Source organism: Trichechus manatus, unplaced genomic scaffold (assembly GCF_000243295.1).
Source record: "Trichechus manatus latirostris isolate Lorelei unplaced genomic scaffold, TriManLat1.0 scaffold00075, whole genome shotgun sequence".
Lineage (NCBI taxonomy): Eukaryota > Metazoa > Chordata > Mammalia > Sirenia > Trichechidae > Trichechus > Trichechus manatus.
In genome coordinates, this window is record NW_004444011.1 from 330,495 (window position 1) to 341,414 (window position 10,920).

Genomic DNA, 10,920 nt, shown 5'->3' on the forward strand with positions numbered 1-10,920 from the left:
CTTTTGATAAAAGCTCAGAATTTTCATGTTTTGTGGTATCTTTTTGCTGTTTTGGATTTTAGACAAAATCAGTACAGATTGGAACTTTGCTAAAGTAATTTTCCATGTTGAATAGAATCTAGTATAAAATGATTCATCTTGGATCTTAGGGCCACACACATGCCTGGCAAATGATTGGTTTGCAATAAGTATTTGCTGAATTAAAAGAAATCTCTTCTTTTAATACTTAGATACTTAGGAAAAGTATAAAAGGACCTCGTTTTTAGTTGTTCCTGTGCATAGATGATTACCAGAGTTATTATTGTAGAAAACCCCTTGCTATCAAGTCGATTCTGACTCATGGCGACCCCATGTGTTACAGAGTAGAACTGCTCCTTAGGGTTTTCTCAGATGTAGTCTTTATGGAAATGATCTCCAGGCCTTTCTTCCATGGCACCTCTGGGTGAGTTTGAACTGCCAATCTTTAGATTAGTAGTCAAGTGCAAACCATTTGAGCTACCCAGGGACCTTGAGTAACAAATGTACAGTGACCAGTCATCAGTAGACTTTGAAGTAATGTGATTGGTCACCAATCATGATGCCCATCTGTTATTTATGTAGTGATTTGTGGACTGAAGAGCTAGCAGTGAAGTTAGTACTTTATGTAATTACTCAGAGTTCTTAATGGTAACTGAAATTTGAATCATGTTTTTGGGAGACTGGTGTTATTTAACTGTACTGTGGTAACTGAAATTCATGCATATCAGTACTGGGCAAAGTGAAAACTGCCTGTGTTTATAGTCTCTCAAATAACAAAACATTTTTGGAATATTTTCCCCCTTTATTTAAATACGAGTGTTCCCAGTGTTCTGAGCCTATGAAAGTTTATAAGATTCAGTTGTCATTTTATGGAAGATATTTTTAATTTCTGTGGACATAGAGTTATTTCAGTAGATTGTAATAGTGACTTGTTGAGAATCATGAATCATAACAGTTTAAAGTGATTAAATAAAATGATCTATAAATTACATTGACATATATGTAACTTTTAAACACAGCTTAAACAAGGCTAATTGCCAAAATTCACTACATATAGGCTTTTTTTGGGCTTGTATTCTTAATTGGGGAAGTAAAAATATTTCCCTACTATTTGAAGTTGTTGTTCTTCAGCCATTATTTGAGTAAACTCAATGTAGTGGAAGAAATGTCTTCTGAGTTTATCAGAGCTTTCTGGGGAACACACTTCTATTTTACCTTGCTTGTTGGATAGTCTGATTTTAGTTAAAATTCTGCTTTATAATCTCTTAATATACTATAGATTATATGCCAATAAAGGCATAATCTCATAATTTAAAATTAAGAACTTCTGAGTTTTAAGTTTCAAAAATATTTAGACTTAAAAAGTTATCTCCAGTTCTCCCTTTTCCTTTCAGTGTTGAACTGTTAATTTTGTGTGTGTGTGTGTGTTTGACATATATTATATTTATAAAGTTTTCTACTTTAACACTTTTATCCTTTCTTTTATTGTTATGGGTTAATAGCCTTTGATACAGCATTTACTGGCAAGTCGTTGTGTAACCAATATTCACTTCTTATTTCAAAGTTGTTTTTTCTTTTGATGGTTTCTTATAGTGATGTTTCTTCTGACACGTTAATCTTTTAAAGGTGCTAGTCACATTTTCTGAAAATACAGATAGTAGTATTAGGAGAAAATCTGCAACTGTTAAAACCTTCCAAATCACCCACTTCATGAACTTTTTCTTAAGATAAGCAGTCTTTGCTTTGTAGAGTGTTTAGCAATTTCCATTATGGTTTCCTTTTTCTTTGGCAGTTTTAGACTTTCCTCAAGTCAGAATTTAGAACTAGAAGGGACACTAGGTTAGTCTGGATGTAAACTGTTCACCAGAACTTGATATAATGACAGAATGATATAACGCAGATTGATTAGTGTCACGCAAAATGAGAAAAGCATGGTATGTATTGGTGTGTTAGTGCCTAAAGGCTATGAGTATTCAGTAACACTCACTTGATTGGCTGACCTGCTGTGAGAAAAATATATTACCAGTATTATTCAGTATTCTGATGGATTTTATATATATATAATATTTCTAAGATGATCCACTCTGTGGTAGCCTGAGTAATGTCCCCCAAACATATCCAGGTTTTAATTCCTGGAACCTTGAGTGTTAACTTATATGGCAAAAGGGACTTTGCGGATGTGATTTTGAGATGGAGAGATTATCCTGGATTAGCCAAGTGGGTCCTAAATGTAATCACAACAGTCCATATAAACAAAGCAGAAGGAGATTTGACACAGAAGAGGAAAAAGTGATGTGACAACAGGAGCAGAGACTGGAATGATATGGTGAATAGCTAAGGAATGCTGGAAGCCACCAGAAGCTGGACGAGCCAAGGAAATGGATTCTCCTCTGGAGTTTCCTGAGGGAGTGTAGCCCTGCCATAAACCTTAATAAAGCTCCATATGATTCAGTTTGGATTTTTGGCCTCCGTAACTGTAAGAGAATGAATTTTTCTTGTTTTAGGCTACGAAGTTTGTGGTAGTTTTTACAGCAGTAATGAAAACTAATACACATACTGTAATAAATTAGCTGTAAATGAGATATGCCTTTATATTTGTATAAATCTTTGGTAGAGTTGGTTTTTGTCATCTTCATGATACGGAGTAAAAGCTTTTTTTTTAAGAGTATTTTTAAGCGTATTTTTTTTAAATCATGAGGAAAACATTAAAAATTCCTCAAGTTTCCCAACAAAGTCCTATTATAAAGCAGTAATTTTTTATCTTTAACTTTGCTATTTTAAGACTGATATCTGCACTCTAAACAGTTGCTAACTTTCCTCTATTTTTCCCATAAATATTGAGGACTAGCAGTCCAATGATTTAAGGTAAATTCCTTCACCCATTTTTTGGAGTGGGTGGACACTTTTTATTCAGATTAATGAAGTATTCTTGTTTTAACTATAGTTATTGACAAGGTAACTTTTTAAAATTGTTGTAAAAATATAGATAACACAACATTTTTTGAATGTACAGTTCAGTGAGACCAGTTACATCAATTATGTTGTGCATAGAGAAACAAGTTACAGTAGAAGTATAATAATATAGAATATACATTCTGTATTGGGGGCGAGTCGAGGGACTAAACCTTGTTTGGCACTAAACCTTCGCTCAGCACTCTCTCTTAATTAGCATATGGATAAACATTTGTTTCAAAATTAGTTATTTTGCCAGGGACTCTTATAGCACTTAGCACAGTGCCTGGTACATAATATATGCTTTCATGTTAGTTGAAGAAAATTATGAATTTTAAGACATTTTAGATATTATCTGTAATTTTTGAAGTTAAATAAAAATACTCTCAAATGTAACAGGTTTTTGTTATAGCTTTGATTTTTTTTGTCTTTTAACATTTCCTGCCAAGGAAGCATATTTTTCTGAACCTATAATTTGTACTATTAAAAAAATACCCTTAAAAAAAAAAAAAAACTTTAAGTTCATTTGTTTTACTTTTTAAAAGGAAAAGTATATTGATCTTGTCTCTTAGTCTGTTAGTTATTAGTATGATATCAGAGCTTCATACCATCAGAATATTTACATATTATGTTTATTTGGATAAATAATCTAGTGCAGGGGTCAGTAAACTATGACCCATGGGTTAAATCCATTTCCACCCATCCCTTGTTTTTTTAAATAAAGTTTTATTGGAACACAGCAGCGATCTTTTGTTCACATATTGTCCATGGCTACATTCCCTGCTACAGTCACAAAGTTGCGTAGTTATGACAGAGATCATATGGCCTGCAAAGCCTAAAATATTTACTCTCTGGCTCTTTAGAAAAAGTTTGCTGACCCCTGATGTAGTGTTAAACAAACATTTATTTCAAAAATTAAAAAAAAAAAAAAAAAAATGTTCCTGGGGTTTTACATCGATTTCTCCAACTGCTTATAATTTATAAGTAATTTTTTAAGGATTATTTTTCTAGAGGTTGATTTGCTAAAATTTCTGAAGGAGCCAGAAATTGTGAGGAATAGGGTTTGTGCAGATTGCGTGATGATACAAATTCTATGTTTATGGCTTCATTCCTACTATATCCTCAGCATATAAGGGTTAGCATGTGTAAAAAGTGGTAGGAGAAATTTCCTTAGAGGTTTGGTATTGAATTCAAGCTGTTACAGGCTGAAATAAGGATGAAGGTATAGTAATACATTTGTTTTGTGGTTGTGTATGTGATGAATTTTGTCCTCATTGAAGTTTGTATAAAAGTCATGTTGGAGAGTTGCTTTGTTAGTTTGTTTTATAAGCGGTCTTTGCTGCCATAGAACACAAGATCAAGGGATAGAGTTCATTTGCAGGACGCTTTTCAAAACTGTTGTCCACACTAGACTTGAAGTCTAGTGTATTTACATGAGTAGATTTATCACATTTATAGTTTTATAAAAGAATAGTTATTCAGCATTTTAAATAACTGAAATTTCCTATTTTAATCACGTTAATGAAAATCTTTAATATATGTGCCTTATTTTTGTATTCACAAGTAGACGGTACGCATTCTCACTCTCTGACAGAATTTGCATGTTTTCTTTCGTAAAAGAATCTCTGATAACTGCAGATCTGGATGAATAACCCCAAAACATTTTGTCTTCTCATGATTCTGTTATTTCTTAGTATTTAGGGCAGACCAGTTTGGGGTCTGCAGTAAGAAAATTGATTGGGGAAAGATGGGTATAAAATTCTTGAGGTTTGTACGTTGCCTTTTCCTTCCTTTCTGCATCTATATTCAGCACCACAGCTAGTTCAGAACTGCTATTTGTAAATTATTTGTGCCTAGGCATAGTTCTAGGATTAGTGCTGTTTTCTCAATTTTTTCTGATTTGTGAAGAAAAAATAAAAGATAAATCTAGTGTTCATGTATACTATAAGTTGGTGAAATGTGAAATGTTGTCAAGGCTTCTATTTATTCTAAGATTGTCCTTTCCTTTTTTTTTTTTTTGGTGTTAAAATGACAGTTGATCGTAGTAATTTTTTTTTTTTTTAATGTCCTCATTGGCCAATAAATTGGCAGAAATACTTTTTGCTTCTTACTTTACCTGTGTTTTTAAAACAATTTACTGATTTCTGAAATCCAAAGTTACTGTAACCCAGGCTCTTTCATCTCCCAGTCACCTTCTTTTGACACATGCATATACATTAACCCACCAGCCCACCTCTGACTTTACAAAGAGTGAAAGAGACTTGGACCATCAGCCTTAGAGGATGAGAAATTTTGTTTTAGGATAAATTGGGGCAAAGTCATGAGTTTGCTTTCTATTCCACAAGAAACTAACTGAGGGCTCTGTCTCTGGTAATGATGGAGTCGTTCCTACCAAACCAGCCTTCCCACAGGTAACTTAAACTGAAAAAATATAAAAACTACCTGAAGAGCAACCAATAGCAGGTAGAAACTGTGGGCAGAGGGCATTAGTCTACACTTAGAAGGAAACAGCCCTGATGAGTTTGCCGTTTTTATAGCCAGCTGGCACCATGCTAGGAAGCTAAAACACAGATAGAAAACTGCATCTTGCTTGATGAACCAGAGGGCAGATTTCATAGTGACCACAACAGCTGAAAAATGAGGAGGAAAAAGAGACCTGGAGAGGGGTAGCCCTAGATATTGCATTGTGACTTTGCCCATATCACTGGCTGACCCCTTAACTATGCATGTGTGGAGCAAGCTCTCGTAGCCTAGCTAAGGCTAAAAGAACTGAACAAAGATTTGAGCTGCTGCCTACCTTAGAGGAGACAGGAGTATAAGTCCAGCCAACTTTACTATAAACACTTTTCAGAGGAGTATAACAGGATTTAGAGTTTCTACACGATATCACTTGCCATAACAAGATAAAATCCAAAATTTCTAGGACCTACGAAGAAAATATGGGAAAACATGACCCATATTCAAGAGAAATGGCAGTCCATGGAGATCAGCCTTGAGGTAATGTACATGTTGAACAAATAGTTATTTGTTTGACCAGTCCTGAAGTTGGGGCCTTGAAACTTTTTGTAGTCAAGGAGAATTTCAAGATACTGATTCTAGTCTCATTCCTCAGCGTTTTTTCTCATGCATCCTAAGCTTTCACCAACATGTAAGTTTGCTAGTCTTTTCCGTTAGTACTACTCACTTCCCCTCCTTCTTGGTGTGCTTCTTCCCCTATAAAGCATTACTTGTTTAGTCAACGTATGAGTCAAGGTCCAGGAAACAGAAACCACTGTAGGCATTTTAAGTAGAAATTAGGTCTCCACATGTAACTCCCAGAACGCTGAGAACTGACCCACTATAATGTATAACCTCTGATGATGACACTGGAATTACTGAGTTTAAGAACTTGGTTCAGGGATTTCAAATCAAGAATAGAAAGCTTCTGTCGCTGTTGTTGCCTCAACTTCCTGTTGACACCCACAAAACTGGTAACTGGGCATTGGAGCTTAGAGTCCAGCCTTTGCCTCCACTGCAAATGCCTCTTAACACCCAAAGAATTAGAGAATGGACACTGGAGTACCACTTCGAAAAAATCTCTTATCTCAATTTGTTTGCCAATAGAAAATAATGTGAAGTGGTAGTAAGAGATCCCCACCTCACTTACAGTGTCCATATCCATGAAAGTGTATTTCATTGACAGATCTTAAATTGTATTCCAAGAACGTAGCTGTGAGAGTGACTGAACAATGTTGTTTTTAGCTTTTTAGCTTCTGTAGGACAAGAAGGTACTCTTGGGAGGTTGGTTTTGGGAGGGTAGAATGAAGATTGGGTGAGCTAGTGTTACAGCATACATTGAAGTTATGTACGCTCCCTTAGTACTTTAAACACATACCAAATGTACATTTATTATGTGGCTTTTTTTTTTCTTGTAGTTGGGGAGCAGATAATCTTATTATTCAATTGTTAAAATTTTAGACCCTAGCACTATACCTGGCATAGACTTAAGCATTCAATAAATATTTTAAAAAATAAACACCGTAATAGAGGGAAAAGTCCCATGGGCCTGCAATTTGAATGACATTCAAGCAGTAACATTTGAGTTGGGCCTTGAAAGAAGCTTGTGCATTTGTCACGTTGACATGGAGTACAAATGCCTTTCAGCCTCACGTAGTGTCATCAGACAAAGACATGGATGGCTTGTTCAGAGTGACTAGGATGTAGAGTGTAATGTGTGGAACGAGGAATGTAGCTGGAGATAAGTTTGGAAAAATACATTTGAAGTTCTGAATTACAATTTATTTCCCTTGGATTTGGTTTCGTTGATGAGGCTGAATGATGGCTTGTGCTGTGTTAGGGGAGTAGGCGGTAACCTTTTGCTTCTTCTATGCTTCCAGCTTGGTGCTGGAGCTATACAGCTGCTGAATCAGAGCAACATGCTTAGCAGAAATAAAGAAAAGAATAGTCTTCCTGAGCCATCAGATGGCAGGCTGACATGATACACCCTGAATCAAAGGAAAGACGGTGTCTTTTGGAAATTAGGAGACTTTGTTCTTTGTGTTCAAGGTAAACAGCAGGCTATCCTGCTTGTGTTCAGTATGCTTTTTGGAGAAATGAATCACCCAAGCCCACATTCTGCCTCAAATAGTCCATTTGTAAGGTTGAAGAAGCAAGCCTCCAATCCCCTCCCTCTTGATCACAAAGTTTGGGCCAATCTGTTTCTTAGTTCAGTCCTAATAGTAGTATAACAATGTTTTCATTTCTTAAAGTTTAAAGTTCAGATTCCTTAGTATGGCATAAAAGGCTCTTTTTGATCTGGTCTCTTCCAACTCTCATTGTACTCCTGCCATGCTGAACTTGTTGAACTGTCTCAAACACAGGATGTAAATTTGTTCTACCTGGAATTCACTTTGTCTTGTCTGTTCTACTTAACACAAGCACCACCTGCACTATGAAGTCTTTGCTGATTAGCTCATGGTAGAGTTAGTACTGGCTTTCTCCTTGTGCTGTGCCATCTAATTTGTTCCTGCTTCTGTCGTTGACTTTGTCTATATGTCTGTCTCTCCTACCTTACTCCTTAAGGGTAAAGACTGTTTTATTTATCTCTGTACATAGTAATGGGCACTTAATAAGTGTCTTGCTAAGTATTAGTTGAATGAATAATGCAGTGTGACATCGTGTGCTTTGGAGTCATACAGACCTGGGTTTGAATCTTAGTTTTGCCACTGTGTGATTTGTTCAAATTAGCTAACTTCTTTGAGTTTAGTTTTCTCATATCCAAAATTGGGACACTAGTACTGACCTTGGAGATCGTGAAGTATAAATGAGGAATTACACATAAAGCATTTAGCCTAGCACCTGGATATAAAATGTTGGCATTATTAATCATCATATTTCTTATCCCTTCTTTCTCCTGCAGCCAACCCCTTTCACACTTCCCCTTCCAGTTAATATTTAAGCATGTTCATACTTTCCTTACCATACTCAGAGGTATTGCCTTTTCTTTCTTGACAGTTCATAGCCCAAGTTCTTGAATCTGTGGTCTCATGGCATCTGCTTCCTCCAAACCATATATGCCTCAATGCATTGTCATCTGACTTTATCTCCCACTACTCCATGGAAGATGTTTATGCAAAGATCAACAATGGTATCTTTGTTCTAAATCTAATAGGATTTTTTTTGTTGTCTAACCCACCAGCTGCTTCTCGCGAGAAAGACATGGCAGTCTGCTTCCGTAAAGATTGCAGCCTTAGAAACTCTATGGGACAGTTCTGCTCTGTCCTATAGGGTCACTATGAGTTGGAATTGACTGCACCAGGTATCTCCCATGGGGCCTGGCGTTGAGTAGATCCTTGAGCCTTTGAATTATCAGTGTAGCACTTCAAAAAATCTGTAGACCTTTGCAAATAGGGCAAAGGTGTCAGTTTGGTTTTTAGAAGGTTCTCCATTGCAAAGCAAAATGAATGCATCCTAGTATAATCTGGAATTATCACTGATTTTGTTCAGAATCTTAGATTTCTTACTGTGGTCACTAAAAGTATTTTTGCCTGCCTGTTCCCTGAAAAAGTTGAAGTGTGGGGAATCAAAAACACCAACAAAACAAAACTACTGAAGTGGATTAGAACCTGTAGTTAGATATTGCTGGTGTTTGCATTCCTCTCTGCACTCCCACTCTGCCTAGCAATTCTTGTGAAATGACCCTGCAGGATCTATTCAGCCAAGAGATAGGAGAGAAGATTGACTTTGGCCGTATGAGATATTTTTCATCTTTGTACCCATTACTTTTATTTAAAACCCACACCTACCTCTATCAGATGATGTCATGTCCATCCTTAAACTTTTCCTTCAGGATAAAGGCTAGATTGTTAGTATAACATTGATGCAAGCATGATCTTGTCTCCTCTTGCCTCTGTAGCTTCATTCCTTTTCCTTTCGTGCCTCATACCCTGTGCTTCAAACATCCTAATTCAGTTACGTTCCAGCATGTGCCTTTGTAGTGGCTAGTCCCTTTGCTTGGAATGTCTGTCTCCTCTGTTTCCTTTGCCTGACTAACTCCTGCTCATTCTTTAGGGTTCAGCTTAATTATCTCTGCCTCATGGAACCCTTTTGCTTGGTTCCAGAAGTCTAGGTTTGCTCTTTCCTAGTACTTCTGTGCATACCGCTATATGACAGATAACGTCTATTTGACCTTCCTGATCCATTCTTCATCCTTCTCCCCACCGCATCTTTGCCCTCAGAGGCTTACCTGTATGGTTTATGTCAACGGGCCTTTGTGACTTCGGGCTTCAGGTTGAGTTCAGCCAGTGTGAAACACAGGCTAGTTTCTTCCATGTGAGTTCACTTTGGGCTCGCTGTGTCCCAAGACAGGTAACTACTCTTCTTGAGATGACCTTCTCTGTGTGACTCTCTTTTCCAATTTCCTACCCCTTATCCCTTTGCTGCTAGAGCTCCAGTTTCTGTATCTTCTCTTGTTCTCGTACTCCTCACCACTCTTTGTGTTTAGTTCCTTTGTAAGTAAATGCTCCTTGATTATCCTAATTGAAAGATCTCGTTAGTTGCTGATTGGGCGTCTGGCTAACATATATTACTGTGCATTATTTGCAATATTGCCTTCTCTCTCTTCAATAATTGCCTGTTTGTGCCTTTGCCTCTACTTAGGTAAGCAGGAGGCTCAGATGAAGTACTAAGGCTCCCTCTTCCCACTTTAGGCAGAACCAGTACCAGTTGCCATGGAGTCAGTTCTGACTCATGGCAACCCCATATGTGTTAAAGTAGAACTGTCTCCATAGGGTTTTCAATGACTGTGATCTTTTGGAAGTAGATGGCCACGTATTTCAGGCACCTCTGAGGGACTCAACCTCCAATGTTTCGGTTAGCAGCTGAGCATGTTAACTGTTTGCACTACCCAGGGCTCCCGCTTTTGTTTGTATTACATATTGAGATTCTTTGTAAGAGTTGGTTTGAAATTGGGGTTGAACAACAAAAAAGGCTTGAAAATTAGTGACCACAAGGAAAAAAATCTTAAATTCTTTTTCATGGCATTTAAAGCTCTTTAACGGTCTGGCACCTGCCTATTGTCAGCCTTATCCCTTGCTACTTAACCCTTCTTGGACTTTTAAGTAGCAGGGAAAACAAATGATTTCTCACATGTCAGTGTCCGGGTATATATTGTTATAGACATGTTTTACCTAACTAACTCGTATTCACATTTAGGTCTTAACCTAAATTTTATTTAAAAGTGGGTTTCCCCTAACACCTCTGTCTCCTGCCGCGTACCTCCAGATGTGCATATGCAGACATATTATTGGGGTTCTCTGTTAACTGTTTTCATAACATCTGTCTTAGGCTGAGTTCTCTAGAGGAGCAGAACCAGTGAAACATATATATATATAAATATATATAACAAAATCCAAAAACCAAATCTGTTGCCATCAAGTCGATTCTGACTCATAGCGATCTTATAGGACAGGG

General features: G+C 36.9%; 1 protein-coding gene across 11 annotated transcripts in view; it reads left to right on the plus strand.

The window, feature by feature from the left end:
* Positions 1 to 10,920, plus strand: part of ABI1 (abl interactor 1) — a 146,929-nt gene that overhangs the window by 71,761 nt on the left and 64,248 nt on the right. The window lies entirely within an intron of this gene.